Below are 22,273 nucleotides of genomic sequence, written 5' to 3' on the forward strand. Positions count from 1 at the left end.
ATATACGGTTGAAGCAAATATATGTCAGTTTTTTTACTTCGCCTGGAAAAGTTTATATAAATTTAAGAAGAGTAAGTAGAACTTATTTTATATCAGACTTCACGCAAAAAAGTCATTTGCACCTGAACACATAGCTGGGTTAAAGCGGGGGGGAATAGAACAGTTCTCTTCTCCTTCTCCGCTTTTTCGTACACGACGAAGTGTATGTATCATACGATTGATGTTGTTGGTTATGTGTAAAGGGGAGCGCATCTATGCAAATGCAGAACGGAACAACGACGCGCTCAAACTTTCTTTCTGATCTGATTTTCAAGCAAACAACAAGTGAGTATTTTTTCTCCAGAGAAAACCACGTTTTTAAAATTGTTTTCTGATAAAAACAACCATTTGAGTAAATATTTAGAATATTTTGCATCTATTTGATAGGAAACGAAGATTTACTGAAATATTTAAAACTTTTCACGCAAAATTGTTTCAAAATATTATTTGCCACGATAAAGCCGGAAAAGAAAGAAATTTTATTTTGTTAGTGCAAAGTGAATAGTCGTAAATTTACGAGAGTATATACACAAGTTTTTTCTTAACCGTAGATCAGCCCTACAAAAAACTTCACAATTCTATACCGTGTATCTTTTTTGATACATACTGAATTATTATTAAAAATGAAACAAACCAATGTGTTTTTAACTAGATTTTGAGATAGTTATTAAATTAAGCTTTATTGACACATTTTGTACAAATATTTTCCAAATGTTTGTCTTTACAATAAGGTTTTTTGCATTTGCTGCAATATAAAGAGGTCAATTTGTTTTTATTTTCTCCGGAACTATAACACATACAACATCTTACTCGATTCTTTTTTTTCCAAACTTTTCATTTTAGCCTTTTTTGATGATCCAGCTTCGTTCTCGTCTGCACTGTTGACGACGCCAGTTAAGTAAAGAAAATCGACGAAAGCATGCCATTTTGAGTACGTTGGGATTGTTTTTCAACATATGGTTTAGCTAATGAAATGGCAAGTTCATGAAGAAAACACTTGCGTTTTGTGTCCTTCCTTGTAGACTTCCAGTTTAGATCTATTTAATTATATATAATATATGAGTTTAATGCTGAGATGTCAAACATATTGGAAAAAACTGCTATAGTCCAACGATTGTTAACCTGTTGCAACTGTAACAGGTTAACATTTTGTCCACCGTATCAGCTCCTCCTTTCGTCGAGTTATAAAAGGAAATTAATTCTGGCAATTTTTTTGAGTTACCTAGAACATTCGCGTGGTGGTGCATTGTGCTCACAACAATTGTGCATTTGTTTTATGGCTCATATACGAAACAAGAGTAGTGTCCGGAGTAAATGCAAAAGTTGAATTAAATCTAGGAATGTTTTTGCACTGAAGTAACTTTGGAGGAATGGATCTCTTATATTTGCGCATTGTTCCAACCATTGTTAGATTTCGTTTTAAAAGTTTTTGACCCAAAGTATGCGACGAGAAAAAGTTGTCCATGGTAACATTGTGACCTTTCAATCCTTCCACTAAATCAAGTACGACCCGCTCGGCTTGGTTGCGCTCTGGAACTCCGTACTTCTCGGGTTTCGACGGAATGTACTGGCGAAACTTATAGCGGCCGTGAAAACCCAATAATTGTTCGTCTACTGTGATGCAATCATGAGGAATATAGAACGTAGGGAGTAGTTTTACCCACCGTTCCCAAAGATCGCGAATTGGTGCAAATTTATCTTCACTTCTTCTCTCTCGTCGACTAAGTACGTCATCAAAGCGTATAACTTTCAATACATATAAAAATGTTTTTTCGGTCATAATTGTGCGAAATATAGGTCGACCATATGTAGTATCGAATAAATCATGCAAAGTTTCATTTTTAGATCTATATAAGTATTCCAAAAAAACAATTTTTTATTTATGATATTTTAGTTTTTGAATATATGTATTAACGTACTTATATACACCAGCCAATATCAAAACAGCCAGAAAAGCCAGAAGCAGATCTTCATCCATTTCTAAATGTTTATCTCCATGCAATTCTTTCCCATACTTATTCGAATTTTCAATTATTATTTTCGTAATCGATGTAGGGAAAAATAATAGCATGGAATCTTGGATGTTTCCAACTCGGCTAGATGCGTTTCTTGTTACTCCTAAAAGAAGTAAGTCAGTATGTAAATTGAAAAATCGTAATATAAAAAAGCACAGCTAGTAACCTGGTCTCAAACTAATGACGTTTTCCGCCCTTGAACGACCGATGGTGTATGGCTCTGGATTCCATATGGTACCATCTTTTGCAGTATATAACGGATCAATATCAAAGTTGAGACCAATATTCTCAGAAATATCTGATAAAAAACTTTCATTTGAGTCATTTTCAAACACATAGTCCTCCGCCTCAGTTTCTGAGTTGGAAAAAATTTCATTTTCAGATTCATCGTTTGAACTGTTATCCAGAACTTCATTCACCATCTCCTCTAAAGTTAAATAATGCGGACGCGATATTTTTGAACCAAACTTCACTAACAATCACTTATTCACAAAAAAACGTCCGAATAATGTCAAAACAAGGATGAAACTAAAACTATTCGCACGAAAAATCATTAAAAATTTCATATGTATCAAATATGATACAATGAGTAGAATTATGAAGTTTTCGTTTTTCTCGCGCCCTACTTGATTTTAAAATTTGAAACTCAGTTTAAAATGCTTATATCAACGGAACAAACAAAGTCATAAAAGTTGAGGTAAGTGTTACCAACGTGGACGAATTTATTGGCTTCCAAAATATGAAATGTATCATTTTTGATACAAAGAACGATCTACGGTTAATTGCCAAAAAGATAACGAAATATGAAAATTATTTCAAACAAAGAAATAAAATCAATGTTGATCAACATTTATTCAATAGTGGCGTCATATTGTGGTTACAAAAGAAGAAAATTAAAGTGATTTTTTGAGCGTCATCGCGTCGACTATCAACTGTAAAACGGACAAATTGTATTTATCACATGCTCTTCAAAGTAATGCGTTCCGAGAAAAAACAGTACAACGGTAAATTTGCGTAGAGTATATACATGCGCGAGAATTTTTATAAAAAACACACAGTATTTTTCGGCTTGATTTAATTAATTAATCTAGATTTTTTTAAAGACGACCAGCGGAACGGGCGGGTTTTCGCTAGTCTATACTAATATTATAAAGAGGAAAACTTTGTTTGTTTGTTTGTTTGTAACGAATAGGCTCAAAAACTACTAGACCGATTTTAAAAATTCTTTCACCATTCGAAAACTACATTATCCAGGAGTAACATGGATTACATTTTATTTTGGACAAAAATAGGGTTCCGTAAGATATTTGGATTTTTCGGACAGAAACTGAAAAAAATCTTATATATAAAATCAAGTCAACTTTTTGTGTGTGTTCGCTAACCGGCCGTGTCTGCACCGAATTAAACCACACTTATACACAATATTAAGAAGGTATTGAAGATGGTTTCCGTATAGTTTGGATACCTATTGGTGGATAGGGCTCGAGATATAGGTCAAAACGTGGACCCGGGTAACCTTCGGATGTGTATGTACAATATGGGTATCAAATGGAAGCTGTTGGTGAATGCTTTAGTTCAGAGTATTTTTCATGCCGCTCCGTGACTAGGGTCTCGAGATAGAGACCAAAACGTGGACCCTAGAATGTGTTTGTACAATATGGATATCAAATTGAAGCTGTTGGTGAATGCTTTAGTACAGAGTATTTTTCATGCCGCTCCGTGACTGGGGTCTCGAGATATAGGTCAAATCGTGGACCCGGGTAACCTTCGGATGTGTATGTACAATATGGGTATCAAATGGAAGCTGTTGGTGAATGCTTTAGTTCAGAGTATTTTTCATGCCGCTCCGTGACTAGGGTCTCGAGATAGAGACCAAAACGTGGACCCTAGAATGTGTTTGTACAATATGGATATCAAATTGAAGCTGTTGGTGAATGCTTTAGTACAGAGTATTTTTCATGCCGCTCCGTGACTGGTGTCTCGAGATATAGGTCAAAACGTGGACCCGGTTAACCTTTGGTTGTGTATGTACAATATGGGTATCAAATGAAAGCTGTTGATAAGTGCTTTAATACGGGGTAATTTTCATACCTATTGATGACTAGGGTCTCGAAATATATGCCAAAACGTGGACCCGCCGTGTCTTTGCACCGAATTAAACCAAACTTACACACATTGTTAAGGAGGTATTGAAGATGGTTTCCGTATAGTTTGGATACCTATTGGGAGATAGGGTCTCGAGATATAGGTCAAAACGTGGACCCGGGTAACCTTCGGATGTGTATGTACAATATGGGTATCAAATGGAAGCTGTTGGTGAATGCTTTAGTTCAGAGTATTTCCATCCGCTCCGTGACTAGGGTCTCGAGATAGAGACCAAAACGTGGACCCTAGAATGTGTTTGTACAATATGGATATCAAATGAAAGCTGTTGATAAGTGCTTTAATACGGGGTAATTTTCATACCTATTGATGACTAGGGTCTCGAAATATATACCAAAACGTTGACCCGCCGTGTCTTTGAACCGAATTAAACCAAACTTACACACATTGTTAAGTAGGTATTGAAGATGATTTCCGTATAGTTTGAATACCTATTGGTAGATAGGGTCTCGAGATATAGGTCAAAACGTGGACCCGGGTAACCTTCGGACGTGTATGTACAATATGGGTATCAAATGGAAGCTGTTGGTGAACGCCTTAGTTCAGAGTATTTTTCATGCCGCTCCGTGACTAGGGTCTCGAGATAGAGACCAAAACGTGGACCCTAGAATGTGTTTGTACAATATGGATATCAAATTGAAGCTGTTGGTGAATACCTTATAGACGGAGAGCTCATGACCAAAAAACCCAACATATTTTATACTTCTTGAAATTTTGCGTGAGATTAGTTTTTTAATACTAGAATCGATATCCGGCGGGCTGGCTGCTCAATACCGGTCTTAATTATGCGTTTTTATTTTTTAAAATTGTTAATAAAAAACATTTACTCAACATATTTTATACCACTTGAAATTTTAACAGCATTTCACTTACGGTCTGTATAAAATGAAACGATGGTTGCCAGCCCATTCTCATGGTCCCAAAGTACTGCCAGCCCATGTTGAAAGTGCGTTGATGGAAGCACAAGTCAACATATTTTATACCGGCTGTCTTTTTTACACGACATTGGCAATACAATAAATTGACGAAATGTGTAGAGCCAACCCATTCTGATGGTCCCATCACATGGAAACTTTGAAAAATTTCATTCCTGTGAGTGCGAGCGAGACCGACTTACGTGAATGTGGGTGCGCGAGAGAGAGCGTATATTGTTCATATTCTGTCTCTCCGTACAGTCTTGCAAAAATGGGAAGGATGAAAGGTTTGTTCATCAAAAAATTAGAAAATGGGATTTTTTTTTTCTTTTTCTTAAAAAAGTTTTTATTTCTAATTTATTATTCCTTTATTTAATTTATTAAATGAATAGAAAAAAAAAAAAACATAAATTTTTAATTTTCTATGTCAGAAATAGATTCCGAGTCTGAACTGAAATAGTCATTTTCTATTTCTTCAGCTTCAGTCGAAGTATTAGGACTGGACACTTTATACTTTTCAAATACATATTACCGAAAATAGGAAGCATTTTCTTTGTATCCAACCAGCCGAATTATGCACGTTGGCTTGTCAGATATATCGACAATTTGAACAAGATTGAGGAAACGCACCCATCGTTACATGTTGCCATAAAAGAAGGCTTCTTTGGCATAAAACGAACCGACAAAGTTTTTTCAAGACAACCGATTGATATAACCTTAGAACAAACAATTAATGCCGATGCAGCAAAATAATAGACGGGAATAATCCATTTCACAAATTCCATTTCTGCCCGGCAAAGTTGGGCAAAAATTCATGCTATTCGTGCTGCCATCATTTTCCATGTATATGAAACTGCTGGTTTGAAGAAACGTCCCGATATCTCAACGCAACTGGAACCGCATATCATCAAAAGAGATTCTAATCAACTCCGAAATTTCATAAAAACTTTTGATAAATTTATGAACCCCTTCGATGACAGCATTGACAGGAATTTTCTCTTCAACATCGCTACGGGAAAGGCTGCATCATTGCAGGTTGAAAATTATTTATTGACATTTGAACAATCAGGGAGCCAGTTTAGGGAAGAATTCATTACTCAGTGCTCCATAGACCCACAGCGAAAGTCATCACAAGGGTTAAAATTTGTAATTTTTCAGCCAATGCAGTAAATAATAAAGCAAAAGTTGCTAACCAGGTCTACGAAATACGCTTACAACGGGATCTATTTGCACGAATTGTGGCATTATCGATGGATTACAATATCGAAGTCGAAAAAATATTGTCTTATCCAATAACACCAATTCCGTTATCTCTATGTCATTCTGATGGAACAATTTGTAAGACTGAAAAATCTGCAATCACTCAGGTTTTACAAATAAATACAACTGCTAACATACCGCAAATATTCGACATAGTCATAATCGATGGATTTTTCCTGCTCCACTTAATGAAAGAAATTCCAAACACTTTTGGAAATTTATCAAAAAAAATTATCTCATTCATGCAGAAGACACCGGCCAAACGATTCGACATCATATTCGACCAATATTTTACTCCATCCGTTAAAGATTATGAACGAATACAAAGAGGAAATGTCAGCAGTATCGATTATAACATCACAGGACCCGAACAAACTCGACCTAAAGATTTCAATAAAGAATTAAGAAATAGCAAATTCAAGGACGCACTGGTCAGATTTCTCATAGAACATTGGGGAACAGTGGAAATGGCGCCATTTATTGGCAATTCAACCATAAAATTGAATTACGATGTGTGCTATACATTTACAAGTGACGGCGCCTCTGTATCGAAAATCGTCGATGAGGAAATGTCATGGGAACTTCAGGAGGAAGCAGATACAAAAATTGTGTATCATGTATGTAAAGCGGTCTGCAAGAATATTTTAATAAAATGTTCCGATACTGACGAATTGCACATATTTATGGAATTAGGAACTGGCAATGACAAACTTTGCATTGATATCAATAATTTCAGTGAACAACTCAGCCCATTCCTATGCCAGAGTTTACCAGAATTCCATGCCCTGACCGGCTGTGATTAAAGTCCGGCCTTTTACAGAAAACGCAAGAAAAGACCTTTCCAGATATTAAAAAAATCACCGGAATATCAAAATGCTTTTATTGAACTGGGGAATATAAACTCCATCGCAACAAAAAATTATATATTTAAAATGCTGGAAAAATTTGTATGCGAAATGTACAATTTAAGAAACATAAATTAGTGAACAGCGGTCGCTTTTCTAAATTCTGGGAGACATAGAAAGCGTCAAATGTAAACGAAGCATTCCAGAAACAGCTGAAAAATATCGACGCATCGTCTTTACCGCCATGTAAAACCGAGTTACATCAGCAACTTCTCCGAGCTCAATAGGTATATTGGAAATACATGGCGAAACGCTTATTTGAAATTTCCAAATTGTTATCTCCCAGAATCGAATGGCTGGGTGAGAAATGGAGAATTTCTTTCTTTTAATTGGTTTGATGGCGACCAATTCCCTCAATCAGTCCTTGGAGCTGTCATAGAAACTCCTTCAACGAATGACAACATTGAATCAGGTATAGTATTTTACGCCTTCATTCATAGTCCGAAATATTGCAACTATCAGGTATTTTGATTGACGGTATGATTTTCTTTTAGATGCTGAAGCTGAAGAAATAGAAAATGACTATTTCAGTTCAGACTCGGAATCTATTTCTGACATAGAAAATTAAAAATTTAATTTTGTTTTTTTTTTTCTATCCATTTAATAAATTAAATAAATAAATAAAGGAATAATAAATTAGAAATAAAAACTTTTTTAAGAAAAAGAAAAAAAAATCCCATTTTCTAATTTTTTGATGAATAAACCTTTCATCCTTCCCATTTTTGCAAGACTGTACGGAGAGACAGAATATGAACAATATACGCTCTCTCTCTCGCGCACCCACATTCACGTAAGTCGGTCTCGCTCGCACTAACAGGAATGAAATTTTCCAAATTTTCCATGTGATGGGACCATCAGAATGGGTTGGCTCTACACATTTCGTCAATTTATTGTATTGCCAATGTCGTGTAAAAAAGACAGCCGGTATAAAATATGTTGACTTGTGCTTCCATCAACGCACTTTCAACATGGGCTGGCAGTACTTTGGGACCATGAGAATGGGCTGGCAACCATCGTTTCATTTTATACAGACCGTAAATGAAATTCTGTTAAAATTTCAAGTGGTATAAAATATGTTGAGTAAATGTTTTTTATTAACAATTTTAAAAAATAAAAACGCATAATTAAGACCGGTATTGAGCAGCCAGCCCGCCGGATATCGATTCTAGTATTAAAAAACTAATCTCACACAAAATTTCAAGAAGTATAAAATATGTTGGGTTTTTTGGTCATGAGCTCTTAGACTATTAGTACAGAGTATTTTTCATGCCGCTACGTGACTGGGGTCTCGAGATATAGGTCAAAACGTGGACCCGGGTAACCTTTGGTTGTGTATGTACAATATTGGCATCAAATTCAAGCTGTTGATAAGTGCTTTAATACGGGGTAATTTTCATACCTATTGATGACTAGGGTCTCGAAATATATTACAAAACGTGGACCCGCCGTGTCTTTGCACCAAATTAAATGGATTTTGGAACAGTGAATAATTTCTTACGAAATTTGAGAATTTAATGTGAAATCCGAATGTTGAAATGAAATTATGTGTTCGTGGAAAAAAAAATTTTTTTCGTTTTTTTTTTTTGAAAAATATAAATGGATAATGGTTAAAAAACTCCAATGCTTAATAAAACATATAAATTGAATCGAAAAATTCATGGATGATCAGGAAAAAGGACGATTGTTTCTTAGTTATTCATTTGCGTTGATTTGAAATTTAAAAACAATCTTCTTTTTTCCTGATTTTCAATTTATATTTTATATTTACTCAAAAACAAATAGAAAAACAAAAAATATTGTTTATGCCAAAGCGCTTGAATAAAGAATAAAGAAATAAATAATATGAAAACCATATCTTTTCTGTTCTAAACAATATCTATTCTATTTTAGTGTGCCCAGCGAAGCGGGCCGGGTGTGCTAGTATCATATAAGTATAACAAATCAGCTCTTATATGCTTGTTTATAATAATATTAATATCGATTGTAACATATGTACATATGTACCAAGAATTTGAAATATCCAAATATATTGTCAGGAATTTCTTATGTTTCGATCTAAATAAAGCGTTTCACAATAATTCCTCTGAATTCGATTTGTTGGTGTTGCAGGAGGAACATGAGGAGGCTGTCCTGAATGCAGTATTTTGACATGTCTGGAGCTTTACCTACTGCGAATCACTAATGCCAGGCCACCAGACAGGTGCAACATAATTCAGAACCGGCCACCCAATTGCTTTGCCTTGGCCGCAATTACTGCCGGATAACGACTTAAGGACCTTGTTGCGGTTTTGAATCTTAGTCGCAATTATTCGTTTTTTTTAGCTTGAGATATCCGTAGCTCAGAAGCAATTTGTCTCATTGATTTGCCTTCTAAAATTAATTCTCCAGCTTTTACTTTTTCATTATTAATTTTTCGCATTTTTCACAAAATATAAATTTTACTCACAAAATGAACCTTAACGAATGAAAACCACAAAGCAACAGAAAAATAAAGGAAGTAACGAATACAAATCTATCGAAATAAATAAACTTGTTATTGTTATTAACGGTTAACTTCCAAACATGTTGCTCTTAAATGCTCGCTGCTTGCAAATTCTTCTGTTATACTATAATTGTTGTTTTTGTTTCCTAGTATTTTGTGACACACTAATTCCAAAAAAGGTGGTACCAGTGAATTGTAATTTTGTGATCACTTTTGCTCCATAGTGTATACTCCAGGCATTTACATGAATTTTGTTTTTTCAATTTGATGTTTTGAATGACAAAATTCCATAGGAATCAAGGCGCAGTCATTAATGGTGGTGGCACTGGACCAACAACAAAGTTCTGTAGGTTTGATTGTCAAGGCAAAGTATTGCGAAAGTAGAAAACAAATAATGAATTCGCTTTGTTTCATTCTGAGCCAGACGAACACGGCGAAAGAAAAAAACACAACTCAGTTCATTTACCAACACCATCTTTAATAGATTTGCCTTGGGAGGAATGTAAAAACAATCAGAGAAAAAGGCCACTGTTTCATTCGAAATACAAAATTGCGAAAACAGCTCAGCTGATGTAAAGGTACCAGCTTAAATTAGTTCGCCTGGTTTTATATAGAGTTGTTACGTTAAAATCCAAATAATTCTCTTACAACATTTCCTTTGAGTTCGATCAAAAGGATTGTTGAATAATTTGATTTTTATTTTCAATACTTAACTGCTCTACCTTGGACACGTTCATTTTAAAACTGAATCACTCTATTTGTTTTCATTTGTTCGCTTATAAGTTCAACTTCCAACTGTATACCCTATGTGCATGCATCTCTGCCTATATACATGTGTTTAATAATTATCGTAATTTCTAGATCTGGCTGTACGATGTAGTCACCTGTTGTCTTCGTCTAACTCATCAAATGGTAGACCAAAAAAGCATGCTCTGCCTCGTTATCTGCTGTCGCCATCAAGGCTAATTCATGTTTTTGTTTTGGCATTCCGTTCGCTATTGTTGCCAGTTGTTTCGCAAAACTTCACCGTTCACAACAATATTAATTTATGTTTTCACAATTTAACACGCGGCACTTCGTTTTCAATAAGTTTGTGTAGTTTAAATCTCACAAATCACAGTATTACCAAAAACATGTAATTTTTCATCCTTTTGCTTGTTTTGTTCGTTTGTTTTGTATTAGCAAAAGACCTGGCGTCAAACTTGTCAGAATCGCGAAATATAAAGAACTGTTTTGGGAAGACGCTACCTACAGTACTCAATTCGCCTTGTTTTTCGCCATGCGTAGGATTATGCATTCTGAATATAATCATATTCGGCTTGAGTGGCATTCAAAACGAAGTGGCAACTTGGAATTTCTTGCTTCTTACTTTTCTCCGTTGTTTTATTATCAATGCCAGCTAAAATCATTCATAACAAAGTGATGATGTACCATAAACAAGAAAACAAAGTGCAACATTAAAAAGAGTTTTAGAGAATATGTTTCAAGTTTGTAAAGTGTATCTGCTGAGTAAACTAAATATTAAAAAAAAAACAACTGTCTAACAACGGAACTTGCGTCTGTGGGTAGCAATTTAGAAAATTGTGTTTTTCCAAGCCAAAATAAGCTGTAATGCTGATGCACACGTTTTTTTTGTCGCGTAACTACATATGTTTATACAGTAGTAGTATATACAGTAATTCCCAGCTTATTCAACCTAACAGGTATGTAAATGAAATTACAGCTGAATTATCTGCATAGAGAATATATAAACAAACTTTATAGATTAGCTTTTAACCTACATAAAAAATTGATAATATTCCCAACTATTTGAAATGGAAAAAACCTAAAAACAAACTGTTCTGTAGTATGTTTTGTGCTTTCTATGAAAGTAAAATTTTAAACACTGGTACCCAATATGAAAGCCCATTATCTTCTATTTCATTAAAAAATAAAATAACTTGGCCTTGAAAGTTGAAGTCATTCTTTACCCTAACCTCCAATTTTAGGCTCATAGTTCATTTCATATATGTATTTTGTTTAACAAAAAAAAACAAAAATAAAAAAATAAAAAATATATATTATATAAAAAAATCTGCGGTTGCCAGAACGTCTAATCTGAATCCTAAGCGGAATGCAGTAGGCTGCTTTTGGGTATACTTGAATCCATTCGAATTATGTATTACGTAGCGTAAGAGAATTATGATATTTCTCAAAACACTTAAGTTGAGTTAAAAATAAGACGTTATTGGAAAAACTAATTATTTAAAAATATAGACACTAGCACTATAATAAATCAATAATGTCGAGCTGTTATAGAATTCTAATGAACTGTAGAGTAGAATGGGGTAAGATAGGTCATTTTTTTTTTGGAGAGCTCTTGCAACGGTGTTTTTGCATTGATTTTGAAAAATAAGCAAGATTTTGAAAGGTTATTTATCTGCTAACATTTTGGTTATACTGACTTATGTTTGGCTAAATATTTTAGAAGCTGCATTCAATAAGACAAAGGGTCTTTTTTTCGATATTTTCAAAATCGGGGGGCACGATAGGTCACTATATGTGAGGGGAAAAGAACAATGTACATGGCTTGGAAATTAACGTTTTAACCTTTATTTATAGAGTATGAACACTGCACATGTTATAAAAGTTAGGAATTTTTCTTTAATTCATCACGCAAGCACGTAATGTTTCGAACGGAATTTTAAATTGTTTAGAGGCTGATCGAACACTAGCGCAATCTCGGACTGCCGCGACTGCGTTTTTTACGTCCTCTTCACTTCGTTTCGGCGTTTTTCGCACATAATTACGCACCATTTTGCTGCAAAAACAATTAAAATTTATTTTATTCCATTAAAAGTAGTGACCTATAATGCCCCCAGACGGCTGACCTATAGTGCCCCCAAGCACATGTTTTATGTTAGTGCCGATATTTTTCTAAAAAACAAAAATATCAAAAAACAGACACATTATTCGTGTTCAGCATTATTTTCTACGTAAAATAAAACTCACCTGAAAAATATTTACATACATTAAATGCACTGCACCGTAGAATAAAAAAATGCTATGTCGGAGAAAAGCTCACAAAAAACTAAACGACGCCAGAACTAGGATAACTAATCAATGGTGACGGCCGAAATGACAGTCGCGAACGTTGTTCCCCACCACGTATTCAATTCACATAAGACGAGTGATCTCTGCAAAAACGGTGCGACGAAAACCCCACCTACCTATTGTGCCCCCATACCTATCTTACCCCATTCTACTCTACTCGGCACTGAAAAAGGGCGTCATGCTATTTATTTTTTCTATTTAATTAGCTTGTACATAATTTTTTTCATTTTATATAACTCTTAAAGATTATTTTACTTTCTACCACTAGCATATACATATATATAGTAATATATGATAGTTACATATAACATCAGAATGCGAAAAAATGTGTGTCTTAACTAGCAAACCAAATTTAGAGATGATTTGGCAACGACATTAATACATACGCACCTACTTGAGATTTATTTATTTAATTCTCAAAGATTGGAGAAACAATGTTTTAGTGCTTAGAAAGAGTAGGGGAGCTAAGGATAGCTGGAGTGTTGCATAAGATTGTGGGTTTGCTCATTTACAGCTTTGATGTTCAGCGCATTAGACAGGGCTAGTTTACTGGGGTGTCAGCGCTTTGTCGGAAAAGAAACCCGAACCATTTCGGTACGTAGAACCGACTGCCATGTGAATTATAACAGCTTCAAATTTTTGAGCTCGATATCTTGTAAGGTTTGTGAACGCAAACCAAATTATTATTTCATTAGTCGGCAAATTAAATATTAACAAAACGCCATTTGCTGCTTACTTACAACCGAAAAGCAATATTATTTATTTTTATTAGAGGTATAATTAAAATAACGTAAGAATTAAAGTGGTTCGTAATTTTATCTTATAAATATAAGTTGAATATACATATACATTTATATCTTATATGGTTATGTGATGTCTTTCTATGTATTCATTTATCAACTTAAAATAGAATATAAAGCTGACATCTATTGACCAATAGCTTTTAAAAGCCCCAGACCTTTCTAACTCTAAAGATTTAACGTTCTTTAACGTATTAATTGAATGTACTATGGATATTTTATATTTAGTCTACGCAAACTTTCAACTCCACATACATACATATGTAAGTCCATACATGTATATACAAACACACAGGCTCCTTCTAAAAAGAAAATACTGTATAAGCTTAAGTACAAAATCAAATCAAATATAGGTGAACCAATTTTAAAATTTCAAAGATATTCACTCGGAAGTGAATTACAGAACTTGCCCGATTATGAAAAACACTACTCTTATTATTGTAATTTTATATTATATATGTATGTAAAACTCTTCAATAGGGTTTCTCTCCCGGGATTTCCCGTTCCCGATATCCCGGGTAATCCGCAAAAATATCTATTCCCGATTTCCCGAAAAAAAAAACGTAAATTCCCGGGATTATTTAACATTTATTATCATTTAAAATGAAAAATTCAAATTACTTTTTTTATTTAAAAATATTCAAAAACAAAGTAAGCTAAGCAAGCATTGACTTTCTTGTTTTCGTGATTATACAGCTGTGCAACACAAATATTTGAAAAGTCATAGCGTTTGGGTGTCTTTACTTTTTATATTTTAAAAAGTTATATATTAAAAGTGGTTAAAAGATTTCTTTGTGAATTAAAGTAAGTTTAATTGAATTTTAATAACAATTAGTTATTATTCCACTGATATTTTAAATATTAAAATTAAAGGGTTATTAAAAAATACGAATGTCGTCAGAAAGAAATTGGAGATTTTATTTTACCATTGATTCTACTAATAAGGACAAAGCAAAATGCAATAAATGTAATCAAGTGATTATGAGAAAGGGAGGTTCCACAAGTGGAATAAATCGTCATATGCAAATCCAACATGGAATAGATTTGGTTACCAAGAACAATAAATTCGACGCTCCAAGTACTTCATCGCCGGACAAATCTGATAAATCAATTTCAGGAAATCAAAATTCCATTTTAAAATATGTAAAGAAACAATCATTGGAAGAAATTCTTGCAAAACTAGCAGCTGTAGATGGAATTTCCATCAATGTTATTTCGAAAAGTACGTTCATTCGTGAATCTATTTGTGCGAAAGGATATTTTCTTCCTAAAAATCCTTCACACATAATGAATCTTATATTCAACTATTATGCCGAAGTTAAATCAAAACTTAAATATAGATTTTCAACTATTCTAAATGCAAATCAAAAATTTTGCTTAACTGTAGATGAGTGGACAAGCAACCGTAATCGTAGATACATGAATATCAATGTTATGTCCAATGGTGGGATATTTGAAAATTTGGGATTAATAAGAATTGAAGGAAGTTGTGGAGCTGAAAAAACATTAGATTTAGTTAATGAGCGGTTAAAGGAATTTAACTTGAATTTATCTACAGATATTATTGCAATCATAACTGATGGAGCAGCCGTTATGGTGAAATTTGGAAAGTTAGCTCCTGCCTTCCATTTACAATGCTACACACATGGGATTCATTTGGCTGTTCTGGATACCCTTTTTGGTTCTACTAAGACAGAATTATTATTGCAAAAAAATCAGCAGCACCAAGTAGACCAATTATTAGATTCAGATGATGATAGCGACATTGATAATTATGATTGTCTTGACAAGACGAAAATACAACATTTGAAGGGATGTCATATGAACATGATACAAATATAAGTGACCTTAAATTCAAAGATCTAAAACCTCATATCCAGGATGCAATAAAACAAATCCGCAAGATAGCATCATTTTTCAGAAAATCGCCAGTACGTAACACAATTCTTCAGCAAAATGTCAAATTAGAATATGGTAAAGAATTAAACCTATCATTAGACTGTACGACAAGGTGGAATAGCTTATTAGATATGTTGGAAAGATTTGAGCAAATAAGAATTCCGATTAAAAAAAGTCTATGCGAAGTTAATGCTACACATCTACTTGAAAAGGAAGATCAGCTGTTCCAAATTGTAAGCACATTAATTACTTGTTTACGTCCAGTAAAATTAGCGTCCGATGCATTATGTCGACGTGATATGGATTTAATAAAGAGTGAGGGAATACTATCGTTCCTAATAGAAACGTTAAATGCGTTAGATAATTCAATATCTCGAGAATTATTACAAAATTTTAAATTCCGTATGACAACTCGAAGATCCAAAATTTTAATTTCATTGGTAAAGTACCTAAATAATTCAAGTTTATTGTACTCCAATCAAGATGATATGTTTTTTGAAATGTCGTCGAAGTCTGAAATGGTTAAATTATCTAAAGAATTGTTACACCGCCTATTTCCAGTTAATATCCTTGAAGACACCACTGTACTTGAAAATGAAGAAAGCGTATTGATTTCCGAAACGGAAAACAATATAGAAGCAGAAATGCCCGCGAATGTTTTGAAACGAAAGCTTGAAAGTGCTATAAATAGTATGAGCGCCAAAAACAAAGTACTGGAGATACAGAATATAAGACTATATTAAAAGAATTTAATTTATTTGAAGCTAGTGGAAAGTTAACCAAAAATTTGAAAATGCTCTTAGATGCTCTTCTTTGCATTAAACCAACTTCAGTGGAAAGTGAAAGAGTATTTTCGACTGCTGGCCTTTTTGTCACCAAAATTAGGACAAGACTCAACGACAATTCAGTTAATGCGCTAGTTTGTCTCAGAACTCATTTTAAAAACTCTTCTAATAAATAACTTTTTTTTTTGTTTTATGAATTTGAATAAATATGAATTTTTTTGTTTTGTGAATATGAATAAAATATGTGAAAATGAATTTTTTAATTGTTTTTAAATTAATAAATTTATTTTAATTAGTAAATATAAAAACTCGATTTTCCCGGGAATCCCGGGAATATTTTCGAAATATTCTCGTTTCCCGGGAATCATTATGTGACGGGAAATGAGAAACCCTACTCTTCAATGTTTAACTTTTTGTAATTAATTTAATCTACCATTAAGGTATTTATTACAAGGCAGCTCTTTGGGTAGAAAAACCACAATTTTATTTATTTATCCTTGTCAATAGGGTATTACGTCCTTACAAATTAAGATTTCAATTCAGATATGTTGTTAAACTAATAATAGAAAAAAGTAATATTTAAATAGAATTTTCAATTATTTTATGTAACTATCGTCTCGGCAAATCCCATGCAATGAAGTGTCCAAATGATTATATTTTGTTAGTAGGTTATTGAATTTTAAGAGCGACCTAGTGATAATCTGGCACAATCTGTTCGATGTAAATTTATATAAAACCTGTTATGTATTATGTCCCAAGTATTTAAGATCAACATGGGAATTAATTTTGCCATAAATAATATCCGCGATAATAATGAAAGGATTTACCGTTCGTCTAATTTAAGGCAATTCAAGTCAATTAACAAACAACATGCATTGTAAGAAGGCATGGAGAGGGCGAAGAGTGAAAAATGTAAGGCAAAGTGTATTTGAATGTATGCTGGTCGTGCAATGTGCGACGTATAAAAAGGACTCTAAATCAAAGAAGTGTAGTGGCGCCTTGAGCGAACAAACATAACATAAACGAATTTCAGAAGTATGAAGTGCCCAATGAATATGAAACGGGAATTAAATACGACACCTAATTCCAGGATTTAATCAATGCGGTATAAATAAAAGCGAAATCCAAAAATTGATATAACTTACAAAACAACTGGAACAGGCACATCTTTTCGAATACTTTAATTCTTCTGGGATATATTATCATTTCCTTCAAGATGATATATTCTGTGAAAATAAATTTAATTTGGATAGGACGATTAAGCTAATAGTTAATGGTGGAATTTGCGACAACAATCAAGGGATTTTTTAAAGCAAAAGTTCAACCTTTTACTCATTTGAACTCTGAAGAGCGCATTTAAGATTTACACACTAACTGGCTGATTTAAAAAAAACACGGTGGAACCAAATACTTGTTTTTAAAATAAATTAAAAAAGGTTGAAACTTTCCTAAATTCTGGGACAGTGCGATATTTAGTTATGTAGTAGGATGCCAAAATCCCAATTTGTTATGTTAGTCTTTTAAACCGTTCATAATTAACTAAATACAATTCCGGTAAATTAGTAAATTGTGTCAGTAACTGTCATACAACTGGAACACTATATGCTCTAATTATTGACATTTTCAGCAAAATATTTTGCTAAATTTGTTAATTATTGAATATTTCAATAACTAAAATGTAAACATAAAATGCGCGACGAAGGTAAATTTTGGCATTGCCACTTTTTACGCTTTTCTTTAGCACACTTATAACGTATCTTGACTCAATAATTTTTTACTTCATATAATTAATTTAAGGCATGAACAATTTTCGTGTATATTAAAATATTGTTTTGGTAGAAGAAGGGACCAAAACGAGACTTATTGAGATATATTCACTATTTTTTACCTATTTTGATCCCTGGGTCTTAAACTAAATAATTACCCAATATTTACATTTATTTGTTTAATGTGCTTTTTGCTTCGTATAGTTTTAGTTTTATTACACCTATCTAAAGGGTTTTTCAATAAGGGTGGGTAGATGTTCAAATGGAATAAAATGGCGTTTGCTGTGTGGCACGTAGCGCCGTCTTGCTGGAACCACATGTCGTCTAGGTCCATATGGTTCAATATGGGCCATAAGAAATTGAAAGGGCCACCACGTCTACCGAGAAATGGGCGCAATGCGCGCAACGTTTGCGTTAATGAACACTCATTTTTATAATAAAGATTTATCATTTGAACATGCTGTTCAATCGTGTAACTTGCCATGATGATTTGGCATAAACAACTGAATAATAAACAAAAGATTTGACAGATGTCACCAAAACAAAATGGTTGCCACAGGGCGCCAAAATCGACCCGCGCCAATTGAAAAACCCTTTACTATAGCCACTACTATGTGGCCCAATGTGTCCGAATTGGTGACCTGATCCAAAAATTTTTAAAACACACTTGTCAAGAGTCTAAACTTTAATTTAAAGTAAAATTTCTGTACAATAATTTATAAAGAAACTCGGTTTGAAATATGCACTTTTTTTACATTTCGAAAATAAACATACATTAATCACTCTTATGCTATGTTTTTACAGCACGTAATTCGCTCTCCTATTCGTAATTCGCTTTCTCATTTGTAATCTACGTTCCGCTTACCCTTCAAAATACGTAATTCGCCATACAAAATTTTGAGAACGAAGTACCTCATTTGTAAGAAATCCAGTTTCAATTACCTTGCGAATTATGAAGACATCGCTGTCTACCCTAATTTCGATCGGAAATGTATTGAAATTAGTTGTCATACCAAACGAAAAAGGAAACAAAAACAAAAAACAAAGTGGACAAACGTTGAATTAGAATCAGAAAGGTTATTGTATATTAATTGAGGCAAAAACAAAATTGATAAAAAAGAAAATTATTATGCCGAGGAAGTTTTTGAACACCTCAAGAATTGTCAAAGAAACCAAATTGTCTTCAGAGATACCATGCACTGAAGTTGTGCATTTTAGCTTTCACCCCCGCCACCAAGTACACAAATCCTTTACTCGGTAACTTCTGCACTATTTTTAAAAGTATGTAGCTGTCTCCCATTGTTCCGCTGGAAAATTAATTAATAAAATAAAGTAAAATTTTGGTTTTAACTTATTTGTTTTCTGCATCACCGATAATCATCGGAGTTACAAGTATTCAAAGAATGTTCAAATGAGGAGACTTTTGAGGTTTTGGTGCGTCGGAAACAAATTAAAAAAATATTTTCCTTTAACTCAAAATAAAGAAAAATTTTGTACTTATATACTTTTCCGGTAAATAACAAGTTAGAATAAGAAAATCAGTTTTAACACTTTGCCAAAATGATTCGTTCCAACTCAATGTTTAGCGAATTCAATTAAGAAAATATTTGCTTTTACAACATAAATGGGAATATTATAAAATATATTTTAAACTTAAAAGTGTGATTATGAAAGCAAGAGCGAAGTGTTTAAATTATATATATTTAGAGAGTCTTTCGATGGTATTGGCGCTGTAGACTGGCAGAATCAACATAAAGTAAATAATTAAACTTAATAAATGCACGCACTTTTTTCTGCATTGTTTTCATTCTGTCTCTCTTCTGCTTGAGTATGGGTATATCTTCAAGAGCTATGTAATGTTGTACATGAATGCTTGAGCAATTCACCTTCAATGAGAAATGCACCATCCTCGCTCGTCCTTTGTTTGATTTTAAATTTTTTCGATTATCTGTAGATAGACAGAGTTTTGATTAATACATACAACTAATTCCATTATTTTCTAAAATACCTCAAATATTTGTTTAAATACTCACAGTACTGTTGCAGTATTATTTGGTAGCGTCTCTATCATTTGGTAACGATGTAGTGGACATACCTACATTAATAAAATTTGCACGGTTTTTGGCAACGTTATATTACGACCGATACAAGGAAACCAGAGCTCAACTCTAAAGAATTTTATTCACTCTACTTAAACGTTGAACTTAACATACAAACTAATCATACATAAGTACTATTATGATACATAGATTTATATGGTACAAAAACCTCACTACAAGAGATATGCTTATGTTTTATTTCCCGAAATAAATTTGTTGCAACGGTGTATTGCTGATATATAGTATTTGTTACCATCCGCAATCATTTTTTGGATTCAAAGACTATTTTCTCGACTGTTTGTTGATGCGAAGCAGTTAAATTTGTTGACATGGTAAATTCGATTTCATTTTCTCAACAACCTGTTAGGAATAGGAAAGTAAATGAGCTGCCAAAATCGGTAAACAAATGGTATGTATTGTGGTTTGTGGGAAAGAGGTTTTAAGTGACTGAGAATAAGAAGTCGGATGCACGGATTGTGCATACGGCTATATGGCGCTCTCATGTTTCTTCAAGCATATAAAATATAAAAATAAGTTGAATCTTCCAATCAGCTAATTTATGTATACAAAACAATTAAAGTGAACTGTCGAAGCGACAAATTTTAATATCTTGCCGTTGAATTCATGCTCTGGGAAATAATCTTGGGCATGAAATCTAAAACCCAGAAAAAATAGATTTCTTAAAGTGCCGGCGCTGCTGCTTCGGCCGCTTATTTGTTACGAGAACAAATTTTTGAAAATTGCCGTGTGGAACTTTATTATTACAAAAAAGCTCGTGCAATATTAGACGTCAAATTAATCTGAATATGTTGCGATGAAGAATACACCGTGTTTTGCAAGACATGGTACTGTTCATAAATTCGTGGAATTTCAGTAGCTGAATTTCATGAGCTTGGAAAAAATAGTTTCAATTTCTTAATATGTATACAAAAAAAAAAAAAACATCATATCACATTCCATTGGAAGTGTTATGTCAGGTTTGGAGGGTATGCTGGACAGGAATGAAGGCCAAAAGTTCCAAAGATTATATAAGAATATATGCACTGTATTATAAATGAAATTGAAAGTTAAAAAAAATTGATGTATTTTAAAATGTACTTGAGATATTAAAACTACCTGGAGAGTGAATTGATTGCTGCCCTCTAAACTCCAGCAACAAGATAAAAAAACTAGTTGTGAGGTATTAGATTTCACTTCTCCCTGTATACGTTTGAAACCATATCACACATAGCCGTACAAGTGTTAGTTTCACTATCCGTCTCCTAAACTTCATGCACAGTAGAATTTATACCAATTTCATATATTTATGTACGAGTATGTATATTTGCATAGTGTGCGTAGAAAGTTCAACCTTTTTGTTCTTCTCTTTTTTACCACGAAGGAAGCAAAAGCTTTGTGGCGAAACTCCGCTAATTTGTGCTCTCGGATCAGTATTTCTATTCTAGAACGATTAAATAAAAATTTAGAAATCTGAAAAGATTTCTTATGCACAGTATATATAATTATATAGTACAAGATGGGTTAAATCGGGAAATAACCTCGCTTACTATTCATATAACGATAATTTAAAAATGGAAATATATCTGTATGGCAGAATGGATCCGGAGAATTATGTGCCAGCTATAATGGAACGCTCCGCTCCAACAATGATATTATATTTTCCCCAACCAATATTCGCAGATCAAGAATAAGATGCCACTGATGTAAAAGTAGTGTATGGTATGTACTTGTAACACACGTTTTTAAACCTGTTTGTCCGTTCTTACAGACTAACCTCGAGCTGGCATCCAGATGTTTCGAAAAATTAGTTTGGTTGTCCCAAATTTTGTTTGTTTTATAAACAAACTTTGGATAAAAGTTTTACACTTCTGTAGGCTGAAAAAATGAAGCTTTGCATTTTTAATACAATATTATCAGGTCAGTCCATAAGTTCGTGCGTTTTTTAAAGCTGGTTTTAAAATTAACAAAAAATATGTTTAAAGTATTTATTAATCAATAATATATTTCCCTCCTTTATTTGCATTGTTTTCTCAACGTTGGGGCAAATTTTTAT

The 22,273-nt window shown here is 33.3% G+C and overlaps 1 protein-coding gene across 2 annotated transcripts in view; it reads left to right on the forward strand.

Moving 5' to 3' along the window:
• The first annotated feature begins 302 nt into the window (after positions 1-302).
• Positions 303-22,273, forward strand: part of LOC128864549 (nuclear receptor coactivator 3) — a 128,875-nt gene continuing 106,904 nt past the window's right edge. The window contains exon 1 of one of the 2 annotated variants that reach the window (XM_054104264.1): positions 303-324. The gene's annotated coding sequence lies outside the window, so the exon portion shown is untranslated. Of the gene's footprint in view, positions 325-11,191; positions 11,482-22,273 lie in introns of those variants that run through there. The other variant, XM_054104263.1, reaches the window with a different exon arrangement.

Source organism: Anastrepha ludens, chromosome 5, assembly GCF_028408465.1.
Source record: "Anastrepha ludens isolate Willacy chromosome 5, idAnaLude1.1, whole genome shotgun sequence".
NCBI lineage: Eukaryota > Metazoa > Arthropoda > Insecta > Diptera > Tephritidae > Anastrepha > Anastrepha ludens.